The sequence below is a fragment of the Protopterus annectens genome, chromosome 10.part0, assembly GCF_019279795.1.
Source record: "Protopterus annectens isolate FY-2018-M chromosome 10.part0, PAN1.0, whole genome shotgun sequence".
In the NCBI taxonomy this organism is placed as follows: domain Eukaryota; kingdom Metazoa; phylum Chordata; order Ceratodontiformes; family Protopteridae; genus Protopterus; species Protopterus annectens.
The window spans coordinates 1048039516-1048055813 of record NC_056744.1 but is presented as its reverse complement, the minus strand read 5'-3'; positions in this window follow the sequence as shown (position 1 = coordinate 1048055813).

Genomic DNA, 16298 nt, shown 5'->3' with positions numbered 1-16298 from the left:
CAAATAACAAAACAGAAGCATGACAGCTCCAAAAAAACATGTATTATACTATTTAGGCATGCCAATGTCAAATATATGGCCATTGGCATGGAAAAACTGCTTAATTTTTATAAAAATCAGAGTTATTATCTTTTTGGCCGATCTCGGCTGTTTAAGCATAGGGCAGTGGCACGCTAATGGGATTGTGCAGAAAATAAAAAAAAAATGTGAAAATTCAATTTTAAGGGAATTCTGCATTTTGCCATTATAGTCTATGGCATGCAGAATCAAAACAGTACCAGGGAACAGTGGCTGTCAAGGGGAAAGGCTCTGTGGTAGTGTGGTAACTATGGAGTAAGGCAGTGGGTTATGAAAATGAGGGGAAATTTACTGAATCACAAAAATCTTCTACGTGCCAAACTGCACCTAACCGTGTAGGTGCTATAGCATGATTATGTAACTAGGAGGAGCAACAGACATAAAAAAGGGGTGTGTCAGGCATGATGTAAACACATTGGAGCCCTATCCCACAAAGATAAGCTTAGCTAAGCACAGCTAAGCAAGGGGGTATGTCTGAGGCTGTATTGACTTATTCCATGAAATGAAGAGCGTGTTCATGTGCAGGGAGGGCCATTTCTTCATGTTTACATTAGCTAAATGGGTTTGCGCAGCACACACCCGGTCTAAAACACCCCCCCCCCAGAAATAGCAGCACTGTTTACATTTGGGCACCAGGTTTGCGCTGCGCACCTCGGGGTTTAAAACGGGAGGAAATGGGAAGGGGAAAAAAGAAAAAGAGGAAAATAGCCGAATCAAATCAATCAAGAACAAATTACATAAATAACTACCAGGTGGAATGCATCATAGTTACCTATTCATACAAGCAGCATCTGCCACACAACAGCATAAACTAAGGAAACACCTTACAGTCTGTTTTTTTCCCACAAACTCTGCACCACTGCTGTACACATGAGGGGGAATTTTAACTGGTAAAATGTTAGGGGCTGCCATTGCTTTGATCCTTCAGTATGTACTAGAGGCTGAGGGCGGACAGGAGGATAATGTTGACAAGTGCCACATACTGAGGAGGAGGAAAAGAGTGTTCACACCCAGGGTAACTTACCAGGGGCTACATGATCTGGAGATAGAAGAGTACTAAAGGGTTGACCGAGACATACTTCAGCAAATTATTGAGTTGTGCTGGCCTCAACAAAGGCCTAAAGCTAACAGAGGGGAACCCATCCCAGTGGATACCAAGGTATATCTAGCCTTAAGAATTCTAGGTACAGGTACTTTCCAAAGACCTACTGGGGACATCATGGGGGTCTCAAAGGCATCTGCAATTAGGGTACTCCACCTGTTCCTGGATGCCATGCTACCACATGATGGTGAGCAGATTTACTTCCACAACACCCATGAGGAGAGGACCATCAATAGACATCTCTTCCACCATGTAGCAAAATACCTGGAGGTACTGGGTGCCATAAAATGCACACACATCCACATCAAAGCACCACCTGGTGAGCAGGGTAGTGTCTACATAAACCACAAGGGATTCCCCTCCATCAACTACTAGGTCATGTGCAGTGCCCAGGGCATTATCATGAATGTGTGTGCTGGCAGCCCTGAAAGCTATCACGACTCCCACATCTGGCATTCATCACAGCTGTACCAGGCATTTGCCAGTGGGTGCATCCCATATGGCCAGCTGGTGTATGATGCTGGCTATGCACTGGAGCCGTGGATGATGACACCCATGAGAAATGCACACACACCCAAACAAGAATGCCATAATGAGGCACACGCACAAACCAGGATCATTATATAACATGTGTTTGGGATGCTCACATCACGGTTCTGTTGCCTTGACATATCCGGTGGAGCCTTGCAATATTCTCCAGCCACATGTGCACACATGTTCATAGTATGTGCCATGCTACACAATATGATCCTGTGGAAACAGCTGCAGCAGGAACAGCAAAGGGAAGGGCCACACAGCCCACCACCATTTCCAAGGTCCCTAAAGGCACAGAGGGACACAGACAAGGAGGCTCCTGAGCCTGCTCCTGTAGGCAGATGGAGACATGCCCAGTATGCTCAGTCCTTGGCAAAGAGGCAATGCATAGCACACACACTGACACTGTAGGGACCCCAGGAGCTGACACCTCTCTCTGACTCTCACACAAATAAAAATGGATGACACACGCATCACATTACCTGTAACTTAGCATGTAAAGGCAGTGTACTGTGTGCATCCAACATGGGCATCCTTCAAGCACCATCCTCACAACTGCTGCAAGCACAAGATAAGTCAGTTTTCTTAACAATGAATGGATTATTATGTTTTGCCAGCATTCCTATGGTAATGCTGCATGCATGCAAGGGAATGGGGTGGCCTACTGGGATAGCAGCACACAACTGACAGCTATGTAGGACACCAGGAAATGTCTTGCCAAAACTGGCCTCCACACACTATGCAGTAGTACCCAAGGTAGCAAATCCCACTACCATATATGTGTGGGGACAAATAACTGGGGGGTCATAGGTCACAGGCATGGATGTAAGTGTTGGGGTCCCATACCCACCCCTCACACCCACACAGAAAGTCAGCTCTAGAAAACCAGAGAGAAATGTCTGGTAAAGATACACAAATGGCAGCAATGTTGAATTACCCCCCCCCTATAGACTCACACAGTGATAGCACAGCAGGACTCACAGTTGCAGTAAAGCTATGAAGGGTAAGGAATCTGAAATTCATATGTATGCCATTGCAATCTGACTTGTGCTCTTTACTGATATGGCTCTTGTCCCCAAGGCAGTGCACAATATTATGGTAAATGGAACCAAAATGTAAAACAAATATCAGCACAATCTGTGCAAATGTGTACAGTTGACAGGTGTGCCGCCCCATATACCCACACAAATGCAGTAACATGTATGTTCACAGGACAATAGCAGCATAGCACACATTGGCAGGGCTGTACCAATACACATGAAAACATGTTGCCTGTCCACAATATGCAGGGGTCAATGAGCTATGTGTATGTGTGGTTAATACTGTCAGGATCTGGCCAGCACATTCTCCTGGCAGTTGTCTCATAGTGCCCAGGTACAGTGTTGTATTTGACAGGGCCATGTGCAGATAACTGGAGTGCCAACTGTTATACATGTCAGTGATGCCCACTGCTCTGCCACTGACATACCTGGAAGTCACAGTGCTATGTGGCATATACTGCACATATAATGGACATCTTGAAGGATGTGTAGCTGAGGTGCCAAGGCTTTTGTGAATATAAATGCTTTTTGGTACTGTTGCCAGTGGTTATTCTCAAAAATCCTTTTTTCATATGTTTGCTTTTGCATATAATAGACATGCCTGCACCGTAGAATGCTCTCTGTACCCATACCTATAAGTCCCAACCTCTGATAACAAGATGTTTGTGCAAGGGCAGAAATAAAAGTGGAACAAAGGCACAATGATAGGCATGTGTTGCAAATATCACCCTTGCATACTGAGAAAGTTGGTAGGGGTGAGGGGATTGCAATATGTTGCCTGAAACAGTAATGTCTATCATTATTTTCTAACATCACTCTTCAATTATATGTAACTAACTTGCCATATAAACACAAGTTTATGTAAACAGGATGAAACCTCTAATCAAACACCTGGACAACCTACCAAAAAATGTGCAGGTGAGAGGCATGCCCACACAAGGATATGACATCTCAGTTTAGAAAGATACCACACAAGTAGGAAATCCCTAGCCAGTATATCACCAGGTTGCTGTACTGTTTGGTCAATGCATCGTTACTCAACTGGCTGTAGCCACACCTCACAAATGGCCTTGTTGGGCAAGAATGTACATAGCCACTCTCATAATATTGGTCTATGCATTATACAACTAGTATTCCTCTGGTAAAGCCCTGTAATGATCTGAGGATGTCTGGCACTAGGTAATGACACAGTATATTGCAGTGTCAGACTACAGGTATGTCAGAAAATGTCTGCTAAACAAATCCAGTACCCTGAAAAAAGTCCTGTGTACTACTGGAAGGTATGGCTGTAGCACACAAAACCTTGGACTGGTGTACACCTATTTCTGGAATGGAGTCCCACCCTAACTATAGAAGGTCACACTGGGTATGCTCCTACACTCAGAGAATCACAAGACATGTTGGAACCCACATCGGAATATATGGCTGTATTATGCATATATGTCTGTGCATACAGATTGCTATGTACACCTCAATTGTCCCCACCCACACACATCAGACAGGATTACCCTCAGCTAGCTGTAGGTGGCCCATATTTGATATATCTGCATATGTTGTGTGAGATACACACACACATATATATGGGCAACAGATAACATATGTCAAGCATATACACACATAGATGTGGGGAAGTGAGATACAGACAGTGACAGACAGAGAGAGAGAGAGAGAGACAAGGGTACACAGACAGAGTGAGTCACACACACAGATACCCTGAATGGCATACAGTGGTGTCCTGCTATGGACCAGTTGTAAACAGTTGCACGTGGCAGCATAAAAGGTGAGCCCCATTGTGTAACAGTACTGAGGTTGGGTTTATAGTATCACATAACCTGCGTGTTTGTGTGTGTGTGTGTGTGTGTGTGTGTGTGTGTGCGTGTGTGTGTGTGTGTGTGTGTGTGTGTGTGTGTGTGTGTGTGTGTGTGTCCGTAGGTCTAAGTATTAGGAGACTGTTCCCACTAAGTACACTTCAAATTGTCTTACTTCACAAGATCTGTTGCTGTCATTCACCTTAGAAGTACCATTGGACACCTATTACCCCATTATGCTCTGTAGCGTGTGCAATAACTGTGTAACACTATAGTACAAATCACTAGCTAGGCAGGGTTTCTAATCTCAAATCCAGCAAATGTGTGTGTGGGTGTATAAGTGTGTGTGTATGTTTGTTAGAAGAAGTATCTTGATAATTGTCCCACCCAGTGCCCTACATTATCAGTCCTGCTGATGAGTGTACTGATACACATGCCAGCATCAGATATCATATCTGACTGAAACATCATGCTGATACAATGTCTGTTACTCTATCACTTGTCCAGGCTTGTTGGAGCAATGGATGCCTCCAGTTGCTATTTCTGGTGGGTTATCTCACCATTCATGAAGGCATTTAGAACATTAGATGTTGTAAGAGGTAGTGGGTTATGTCCCATGCATATAATCTAGGTGGAGCATGTCATGTGTATGTAGCACTATAGTACATTAAAGTGGATATGTTGGTTTACTAATCTGTCTATTACCAACTGTGTTTGTTTTACTGTATGCACATCCACTGTGTCAGTCTTTACCATGAGTATGTGAAGGATATACCATTTTGTCTCCCTGTTCCACTCTGTGAACTCAGGAATACATACAACAAAACTGTCATACACAGTACCTTGCATGCCCTCACCAACTGCATCAGGGTTAAGTGTGTGTGAAAGAAATGGCAGGGGCAACAGGTGCTGACAGGTGAATCTGTTGCGGTTAATCTAATGGCTAAGCTTGTAAGGGACCTACTGACAGTATTCCAGTAATCTGTTCTGTATGTATGAGCCTGTGGTACTACACAACACTGAGGTGACATGTCTGAAGGCTACCTGTCTTTGACAAGGGGTATGTATACAAGGTCACACTGTCTAACAACAGTGTCCATCACACACTGTTGCATGCATGCACACCTGGTAAATGTACATATAAAGCTGTACCTTGAGTATGAAACAGTCGGTGTACTTCCACTTTGCCATACTCAATGTTGGTAATGTCTGTAGGGCTACAGCCTGCAGACACACTGACAACTGGAACACAAACAGAATACAGCATGTCAGACTATATTCAGTCAGTGGTACTAACAGCAATAATACATCATGGTTAATAAGGTACCAACACCTTTATATGTGCCCATAACAAAAGCAAGCAGACAGCACCTTACACAGCATTACATAACTACACTGTACTGTATTCAACCTGTGCATCAGACCCATATTAACATGTCTCTGCATTGATGGTATGGATGACAGGGATGTGGCACAGGTATAATCATATGCACAGGGTGTGGTGTTGGTTTGCCAGAGGCCTAGGCTGGGCCATACGGTTGAAATCATCTGTGTGTGTTTGGAGGGCTATCCTATAAATAGGCTGTGCAGAGGAGCTGTTTGTGTCTGGAGATGACCTGCCTGTGATACAGATATGTGTGTGTAGGTATGCACACAGTCATGCCATGTGGCTGCCCTACAAAGGGGTATGTTGGACAGCTGTGAACCGTACATGGCAGGGTGTCCAGTTCACTGTCTCTGGCCATGGACATGGGAACTATTCATGACAGGGTTCTCACTGGCACCACCAGGCCCAATGCCAGATGCAGTACTGCTTCCTGATGGTGACTGCTGTCTGCTGGATCTGTGTCCCTGACAGGACTGGCCAAGACCACGTGCCATGGCCTGCTCCATTGTGGTGTGGAGAGCAGCCTCTTATGGTAGTGCTGGTGTTACTGCCACTACAGGAGTGTGAAGGTGCACAGCCCCGTAGACTCTCAGCTGATGTTGGTGCTGAACTACATCCACATGGCCAATGCCCATCTCCCACCACACGCTCTAGCACAGACATGCCACGGTCAAGGATTGCCAAGATCTCACCCTCACCGTCTATTCATGACCTCAGTATTTTGACATGTGGCTTCAACAAGGTCATGTATGTTGCCATGTAAATCAGGAAGAGTTTCATCCAACTTCATGAGTATTTGTCTGGTGTTGCATTCACTACATGCCTGTACATCCATGACAGCCCAAAACATGCATCTGGTGGCACCTGCTGTGGCACTTACAATGGCAGCTTAATGAGAAGCAGTCCTCCTGTGTGCACCCCTGTCCATCCACCTATGTGGGGCCTTGCCTGCACTCTGGCTATGGCCAGTGTCTACACTCACAGCTGCCATTGTCACCACACTAGCTTGTTCAATGCCACCACCTGCTAACTGTCCATCATTTGCGGCTGCTAGGGACAGGGTATGTGTAGGCATTGTGACTGTGTGCGGGGACATTTTGGATGACTGTGGGATGCCAACTGATGGCACAAATTCAGCCCCTGACAACTCCACCTGTGCATGACTATGACCGTTATCATTGTCAGAGTCTGCAGAGACACTGACATCAGATTCTGTGGGGGAGAGACCACAACCACCATGTCCACCTGTGGGGGGAGAACAATATATGTAAATTAGTACCTGCACTATAACGTTTGCTGCTACACACACACACACACACACACACACACACACACACACGCACACATGCATACACGCACAGGTGAGGTGACAGACAGACATTACATAGACCTCACAATATCCAACTGGTGACATTCACAACACAGTCAGACCATTACATACACACTTTGGCTAGGCCCTCGACATCATGCAGTGCAGCCCTTTCCACTTAATGTTACTAGTTATATACACCTCTGTAATATGTGAGTAGTGTTACTAGGTGATGGGCCTTCAGGTAGCACACAGTGCATTCATATACACATAATTGCTGTTCACTTGTATAGCACAGTGGCAACTCCTACAGAACATACCTCTGAACTGTGCATTGTGTCATAGTGTCATTGAACGTCTACATGTGCTGCTCGTATTTCTGGTCTGTTCTTCATAAATCCTGTGTTTGTCTGACACATTACTGGGATGCCAAAAAATGAGAAAAACCACAAATAAAGGGAAAAAGTCACAAAATACAAAATGCAGGCATTAAGAGACCTAGAATCCACAACAAAAAGGATTCTTAGCCAAAAAATAAGTAGAAAGTACACCAGGAAATCCACAGTCACTTTAGTTTATTCCAACAGATATCATTCCAACAGATATAAGCGCTTTTGTCCCAAATAGTATTCCTAGGAACTTCATCAGATGCAGACATTACACAGGAATGCATTATTTTATCCACCTTGTAGTATGATGTCATTTCCTCTTCTAATCAAGTACATTCTGTTATAAAATAAAGCAAAAAGGAAAGGAAACAGCAGCAGCACATATAACTAACATGAGCTGCTGAAAACACAGATGTACACATCCCAAAATAAAACCCTACAAAAGTGAAATTGTGGGGTAAAACTATGAATAAAAATAAAAATACAGAATATAAATTTAATGCATAAAAGCTATCCTGCACGATTTTAAAATCAAATATAGCCCAGCAATTTCATAGTGAGCTATAAAGCCCTGAATTTCTGTTTTTTAATCTCTATAACTATATATATATATATATATATATATATATATATATATATATATATATATATATATAATTTTTTTATACATTTTTATATGTGTCATTATGGTTGACACTCACTGTTTTTTCACTGAATGAGATTTATAGCTCACTGTGTTCCATGGTATATGCAATGCTGTGGAAATGTTTGTGTACCCTTCTCTGGGCTGATACCTTTCACAAATTAGATCCCTTTGCTGCTTCAGAAGCTGTATGCAAACTATGGCTGTTGCTGTAGCAGGCAGCTGAGAAAATGTTAGGATAATCCTGGTAGGACAGCTGACCATTATTTGCTGTTAATCAAAAAGTCTCTGTAATTGATGGCAGGTGTGTACCCAAGAAGTCTTAATTCTGTAATTATATTGAAAACTGCTTCAACACAGTATTAGCTTCAGCCTGTGCACATTTATGCATCTAGGGTCTTGTACGTTTTTTATGTGTCATAATTGTTCCCCTAACAGATGTGTTTGTTTTACAATTGAATTGTTCAAGTTATAAGTCACATGAAAGGCTGGAAGGGTTCAGACTTTTTTTATTGTGCTCTCATTTTTGTATATCACAAATACCTGACATTCTAACAGGTATGTGTACACCATTTATATGCACTGTATAACACTAATTTATAAAATATGTCCCTAGTTTTGGGCCTTTGTCCCACCATTTTATCAATCTTTGCCCAGATTTCTTGCAATGACAGGTTTTGAGGTATGCTACAGATATGTGACATCTCATGTAAATAGGCCCCTGTGTTGACCACTGTGAATCAAGCAGTGAACCCCACCATAAGTGAACATGCAGATATCGCAATATGGGTGAGAGTGACAGTTGTGTGCATGGTCAAATGCATGACCTTAACATGCCTGGGGTACTGGTGAGCCACAACAGGGAAATCCCATACTCACTGGCTTCAGGCTTCTGTCCTACATCCAGACCAGAGGGACCTATGTAGTTGTGAGGGAGAGGTATTGTCAGCAGTCTCACATTTAGCATTGGTACAAGATGAATGCTACTTTTCTGCACATGTACAGCACAAGCTTTGATAGTACACAATTTGCTGTTCTTCACCATAGATGTGCACTAGTGTGCATTACTAAACCCCACCCACAAATCCAGTTTGAACTGACATATGCATCTAGATACTGTATACAAGACAGTATGACTGCTACATGATTAAATTGATGTGCACTGTGGCCTTACCTGGACACTCCTTGCCTGTTGCATGGGTGCCACCCACCTCCACGACTTGTGTTGTTTGTGTTGGCTATTGTGTGGGGGTTGCCCCAAGGTTGGCAAGGAGCTCCTCTGTTGCTTTAAGTGGGGCCTGTGTGGCTGGACCCCCACCTGTAGCAGCACTGGCTATGGCAGCAGCCCTTTACCGGGCATGATGTATCAGGTCAGTTTCCCAATGCCTCTGATTATATGTGCGGCCATGGTGGCCCAAGGTGTTAACTCTGTGGATGAGGTTGTCCCACAGGGCAGTCTGCTCCTGCACATTTTGTCCACTATGGCCGAACATCATCCCATGGTACTGGATTATGGCATCGGTGATGGCTGCATTTTCAGCTGCAGTATATGCTGGTTGCCACTCATTGTAGTAGGCATGGACACAAGGTCATAACACACTTGGATACCTCTCCAGTTTGAACTTGATAATCATGCTTATTCTAGTACTCATATCTGTTTCAAGACAATGCAACAACCAGTAGCTGTAGAAATCTAACTCCGTTGGGTGCACAGAAACTAAGATTACACACATGTTCACCATTTACAGCTTATTTACCCGACATTTTGCATCCCATGACTGTAGTTATGAGGTAGACAGGTACACCTACTCATACATACATGTGCACAGATAATACCTGATATACATTTCTGTTCTATGTCAGTATGGCACACTGCATTTACACTCTTGCTGCTCAGTCATTCCTCTCAACTTGTTAGTGCAGGACATCTGGAGGACGCCACACATACATGGGGGGATGATGGGGCAAAATTAGTGACACTTTCATAATATTGCTGTAACACACATAAGTCATTTGACAACACAGTAGCCTTTGCATTCATATACATACCCTGGAGTATGTCCAACACTCATATGGCAGGAAGAGAGGAGAAAGGCTAGGAGTGTGGTAGTGAGGGTAGGAACTTTTAATGTTAGCAGTATGACTGGTATAGGGACAGAGCTAGCTGATATGATGGACAGAAGGAAGGTTGATATATTGTGTGTGCAAGAGACCAAATGGAAGGGGATTAAGGCTAAATATATCAGAGGCGGGTCCAAATTGTTCTATCGTGGTGTGGATGGGAGGAGAAATGGCGTAGGGGTTATCCTGAAGCAAAAGTATGCCACAAGTGTTTTTGGAGATGTAAAGAGTGTCAGACAGAGAGATGTTTATGAAGCTGGATATTGATGGTGTAATGATGAATGTTGTCAGTGTATATGCTCTGCAAGTTGGGTGTGTGATGGATGAGAAAAAAAAGTCTTGGAGAGAGTTGGATGAAGTGGTAATGACTGTACCCAAGGGTGAGAGAGTGTTGACTGGAGCAGATGTAATTGGGCATGTTGGTGAAGGGAACAGAGGGGATGAGGAAGTGATGGATAGGTATGATGTTAAGCAAAGGAGTGCAGAAGGTGAGATGGTACTGGATTTTGCAAAAAGGATGGACATGGCTGTGGTGATTATGTATGTTAACAAGAGGGAGGAGCATAGGGTGACATACGAGAGTGAAGGATGATGCGCACAGGTGGATTATATCCTATGCAGGAGGGCCAGTTTGAAGGAGATTGGAGACTGTAAAGTGGTGACAGGGGAAAGTGTAGTTAGACAGCATAGAATGATGGTCTGCGGAATGACTTTGGTGATCAAAAAGAGGAGGAGCAGTGTGAAGGCAGCAGCAAGGATCAAACGGTGGAAACTGAAAAAGGGTGATTGTGTGGTTCAGTTCAGGGAAGAGTTAAGACAGGCACTGGGTGGCAGTAGAGAGTTAATGAATATCTGGGTAACTGCAGCAGAGTTAGTAAGGGAGATGGCTACAAAGATGCTTCGTGTGTCATCTGGATAGAGGAAGGAAGACAAGGAGACCCGGTGGTGGAATGAGGAAGTACAGGAGAGTATACAGAGAATGAGGTTGGCAAAGAAGAAGTGTGATTATCAGAGAGATGAAGAAAGTAGATAGGAATATAAGGAGATGAGGTGCATGGCAAAGAGAGAGAGGTGGAAAAGGCTAAGGATGAGGCATATGAAGAGTTGTATGAATGGTCGGACAATAAAGGATGGAGAAAAGGACCTGTACTGAGTGGCTAGTCAAAGGAAAGATGTGCAGCAGATAAAGTGATAAAGGATAATGACAGAAACGTACTCACAAGTGAGGAGAGTGTGTTGAGCAGATGGAAAGAGTTTGAGGGGCTGATGAATGAAGAGAATGAGAGGGAGAGAAGGTTGGATGATGTGGGGATAGTGAATCATGAAGTGCAATGCATTAGCAAGTAGGAAGTAAGGACAGCGATGAAGAGGATAAAGAATGCAAAGGTTGCTGGTCCAGATGACATACCTGTGGAAGCATGGAGGTGTTCAGGAGAAATGGCAATAGAGTTTTTAACCAGATTGTTTAATGAAATCTTGGAAGGTGAGAGGATGGATGAGGAGTGGAGACAAAGTGTTTGGGTATGGATTTTAAGAATAAGGGTGATGTGCACAGCTGTAGTAACTACAGAGGGATAACATTGATCAGTCACAGCATGAAGTTATGGGGAAAGAGTAGTAGAAGCTAGGTTAAGAAGAGAGGTGATGATTAGTGATCAGCAGTATGGTTTCATGCCAGGACAGAACACTACAGATGTGATGTTTGCTCTGAGAGTGTTGACGGAGAAGTACAGAGAAGGACAGAAGGAGTTGCACTGTGTCTTTGTGGACTTTGTGGTATTATATGAGGAAGTCGGGAGTGGCAGAGAAATATGTAAGAGTGGTGCAAGATATGTACAAGGGTAGTGTGACAGTGGTGAGGGCTGCAGTGGGAGTGATGAATGTGTTTAAGGTGGAGGTAGGATTACACCAGGGATCAGCTCTGAGCCCTTTCATATTTGCAGTGGTGATGGACAGGTTAACAGACAAGATAAGACAGGTGTCCCCATTGACAATGATGCTTGCAGACGATATTTGATCTGTAGTGAGAGTAGAGAACAGGTTGAGGAGACCCTGGAGAGGCGGAGATATGCTCTACAGAGGAGAGGAATGAAGGTCAGCAGGACTAAGACAGAATATATGTGTGTAAATGAGAGGGAGTATAGAGGAATGGTGAGGATGCAGGGAGCGGAGTTTGTGAAGGTTGATGAGTTTAAATAGTTGGGATCAACAGTTCAGAATAATGAGTAGTGTGAAGGAGAGGTGAAAAAGAGAGTACAGGCAGGATGGAGAGGGTGGCAAAGAGTATCAGGAGTGATTTGTAACAGACGAGTACCAATAATAGTGAAAGGGAAGGTCTACAAGAGTGTAGTGAGGCCAGCTATGTAATATGGGTTGGAGACAGTGGTATTGACCAAAAGGCAGGAGTCAAAACTGGAAGTGGCAGAGCTAACGATGCTAACATTTGCACTGTGTGTGATGAGAGTGGACAGGATTAGGAATATGTATATTAGAGGGTCAGCCCAGGTTGGATGGTTTGGAGACAAAGCCAGAGAGGTGAGATTACATTGGTTTGGACATGTGCTGAAGAAGGATGCTGAGTATATTGGAAAAAAGTATGGTAAGGATGAAGCTGCCAGGTAACAGGAAAAGAGGAAGGCCTAAGATAAGGTTTCTGGATGTGGTGAGAGAAGCCATGCAGGTGGTTGGTGTGACAGAGCAAGAAGCAGATGACAGGAAGAAATGGAAACAGATGATCTGCTGTGGCGACCCCTAACGGGAACAGCCAAAAGAAAAATAAGGGGATGTTGTAATGTCAGTCTTCACAGATTTGCCAATGATCTATCAAACATAACACAACTCTATGAGTAAATGACTACAAATATGAGGCACACATATGGTCAGCATGCATAACACTGGAGAGTTGAATGGTATAAGCTCAGTATATCACATGCAGCTCAACACACATGTCTGCAGCAGTAGTTTACTATGGAAATACCCTGTATAGGGCTCTCACATTTCTGAGACAAACTTGTATATCATAGTTGTATTCACAAGTAACATATGGACATCTATGTCATCCCAGTAGTTGGCTTAGCCAGGTCACAGTCAGTATTGTTCAACACATACTCCAGTAGTAGTCATATGTGAGCAATCCTTTCCTGGGGTGACTCAGTGGCCTGAGCTGTGATCTGTGTCACTGCAGGCAGACCCAGATGCTATGGCCATAGGTTCTGATTCGCAATATATCAGTACAGCAAGTCTTGTTGAGACATATTTGTTGAACTTTCTATTTCCCATTATTACATACCCCTTACTGCACTCCATTACATTCTTACTTGTTTGACATACCTTTTTTTCCCCAAGTATAGTTGGTTTGATTACGATATCTGTTGGCTGGCTTGTTTGTTTGTTTGTCTGTCTGTCTCTCTCTCTCTCTCTCTCTCTCTCCAGGATGTAGGGTATACATCTGTTTTGCATAGGCAGAAGCTTGTCTTTTATAGATAATGCTCATGAGCAGTTGATGGTCTGTGCACCAACTGGTGTCCCCCACTTGCTTATTGCACACAGAATAGCTGTGTTGTTATTCCTATAGCCAAAGGCATGGTGACACACTCGTATAATTGAGTACTTCATGTGGGCATTGCCCCTTCTCCTTGCCTGTGAGGAGGACTTCATTGAGGTGAGTGAACAACAGCATCACAGAGGGTAGTTGGAAATACCTCATATAATGAAAACTGTGGAGACAGCCCAACAAAATGGGGGAGAATGTTCCATACATAGGAGCAGAATGTAAGTATTGCTGTTATACAGTTGGATTAATGCTAGTTTAACAGGGTTTGTGTGGCTATGTCTTTTCTGTATGATTTTAAGTCTGACAGTGTTATGTGGTTGATATAACTCTCAACTGTAGGGCTATCCACAGAATGGTCAGAGTTTGGAATCTTATATTTGGTGTGTTCCTCAGACATGTTTTGTCTTTAAAAAATCAGTAGCATACTCTGGGGATTGCAGCCAATAAATGGTAACATCTATTTGTGTTTCTGACATCATATCACTCAGAAAAGATATGTTACAACAAACCCTGTTACACCAGCAACTTGTTCAGTTTATAACAGCAACATTTCAAATATGTCCCTGTTTTTGGGCCGCTGCCCCCCAAGTATGCCAGGCTTTGTCCATATGTCATGCAGTAAGAGGGTGATAGGTGCAGTATATCATTATTTAGTGCCTTCATTCCTGATACCATCCCAGTGATGTATCAGAATGCCAGACATGTTATGTGGAAGAGGCCTCATATATGAGGGCAAGCCTGGAGATTCTGTGGGAATCTGCACAGTTGAGAGGTCTGTGTATTTCTGGAGATTGTTGACAGACTGTCAGAACTGTGTAGCAGTGAAGTGTGTAAATGTTATTTGGCCTGTGTAGAGAGGGGGTTGATGTAAGTGTTATGGCTCCTTTTCTATCATGACTGTACATGCTTCTCCAGTTTCTGGTGATCTATCGGCTGTAAATCTTTGTAGGGGCAGACTGAGACATGTCCCGTACCACGGTCAGGAGTAATATTACACTGTGAATTGGGCCAATATATGTAGGGGTAGTGTGTGAGTGGCAAACATGATGTTTTTGTTCACACAGTCCTTATACTCTATTGTTCATTTGGCTTACCAGTATGTCACTGTGACTGTGTTGGAATTGGTTGTGGGTATGCACTTTCACACTGGTGTCTATTTTTCAGTGCTGTTACATTCGTGCAGTGCCTGATGTATTTGCAAACACATGTGCAATTCCCCATAGCAGATTTGGATTAGTTTTATATCAGTCTGACTGTAGTCTGGACGGTGCTTGGTGACATGCTTAGCAGCTCAGTGTAGTTTCCCTAATGTGATGTTACATCCAGATATTTGTAGGATGTGCTGTTGCCTGGCCCCCATAAGTGTTGTGTATTTCTGACACATCAGTGGGATGATACGAGTATTTAAGTCACTAATTAGTGAGAAGTAAATGAGTGTTGGACTTGTGCTATTTCAGTCAATATATGTTAGAACAAATAGGAGGGTGTTACTGCAGCAACTGTGTCAGCTTATCTACTCCAGTATTTCAGATATGTTCCTGTTTTCATGGTTTTCTCTCCCTAATTTATTAGGTTTGGTCCAGATTCGTTGCACTAAGGTGTTCTGAGCACACCTGTTAACTGGCCAGATTGTTGTAGAATGTCCAGGTTTATTGCTCATATTTCTGGTCTGTTCCATAGATTCATTAGTTTTAGGTCCCTGGTAAATCACTGTGATGATGTGAGGATTTCAATCAGTAAATTATGACATACATTTCAGTTTCAGAACTCACATCCTTCAGAACATGTATGCTGAAACAAACCCTGTTACTTAAGCAACATCCTACTTTTATAAGTGCAATAAATATTTAAAATATGTCCCTGGTTTTGGCCCATTGTCCCCCCATTTTGACAGCCTTTGGCCAGATGTCCTGCACTAAGAGGTGCAGAGGTATGGTTCTGAGGTATAACTCCACTACATGTTATGATCATATATATATATATATATATATATATATATATATATATATATATATATATATATATATATGGGTCTACTTTACATGGTCGACTTTTCAAAAAGTCGACTTTCGTATGGCCGAGACCATATGATCGACTTTCAGAAAGCCACATATATAACACATATAGCACAACAAACACTTACCTTAAACTGTTAGCAGGGGGGCTCCACCCCCCACACCCCCCGTAACTTTAATATACCAACTCCGTGATCACACTACAGTGCGGAAGAGGGAAATGTTCCCATTCTGCACTGTACGGAGATAGCGGTTCCTCATGGTCAGCTTTTCAAAAATCAATCATATGGTCGCAGCCATATGAAAGTCGACTTTCTGA